The sequence below is a fragment of the Laccaria bicolor genome, genomic scaffold (genome assembly GCF_000143565.1).
Source record: "Laccaria bicolor S238N-H82 LACBIscaffold_17 genomic scaffold, whole genome shotgun sequence".
Classification (NCBI taxonomy): domain Eukaryota; kingdom Fungi; phylum Basidiomycota; class Agaricomycetes; order Agaricales; family Hydnangiaceae; genus Laccaria; species Laccaria bicolor.
This window is the reverse complement of record NW_001889888.1, coordinates 288,516-289,389: the sequence shown is the minus strand read 5'-3', so window position 1 is coordinate 289,389 and position 874 is coordinate 288,516.

Genomic DNA, 874 nt, shown 5'->3' with positions numbered 1-874 from the left:
AAAATTTATTCTGACTTTGTCAAACTTGTGAATTTAGGAGAGATTCTAGTGAGTCAATTTACAAGATTGTTTTCTTGGAATGTTAACTGTTCATCTCCACATAGATGTGGTAAATATGCTTACAAAAACATCCTGTTGAAACCACTCATTCCTGTGCTTCGAGTGGGAACTACCCTGTTATACATGTCCATCACATCTATCACAGCCCAATCATTTGATCTCATGTGTAACCCTTCATGGGATACATCAGGAAAAGAGGCTGTCACAGAACTCAGGGCATCAGGTTACCCCCAAGTACAGGTTCCTTTTTTTAATTTCCCAGGAGCAACCTGAGGTTGTCCTGAGATGCGCTGAGGTTGTCCTGAGATGCGCTGAGGTTGTCCTGAGGTGCACTTTTCCTTTCTTGCAATATTTCTCATTGAGGGTAAACACTTTTTGTGCTCCCAGCCAACTGCTCAGTAGTGGTTGGACTTTGCAAAAGAATGTCTTCATGTCAAATTATGGGCTACATTGGACATTCACAACACCAACACATGATTGCAGGGTGAGGCTCATGATGAGGAATTGTAGGCCACAAAGCTTGATCAGCAGGATGAATGCTAGATGACATGGTCTTCATAGGCAAGGTTGCTGGCAGAATTTGGAAATAAGGACATTACACTGTTGGTCTTGTCATATGTTGTGATTGTATGATTGAGCAGTGATATACCAGGCTCAAACACCTCATTTGTTGGATATCAAACTTAACATGCAAAATCACAAGGTGGTTACAAATACTAGTCTTGAAGTATCAATAAAGGTTATATAAAAGGATCAATATGACTATGAGTGTAAATCTGGTGCAAGCATGAATGGGGTAGTGGTAACCTAGGTT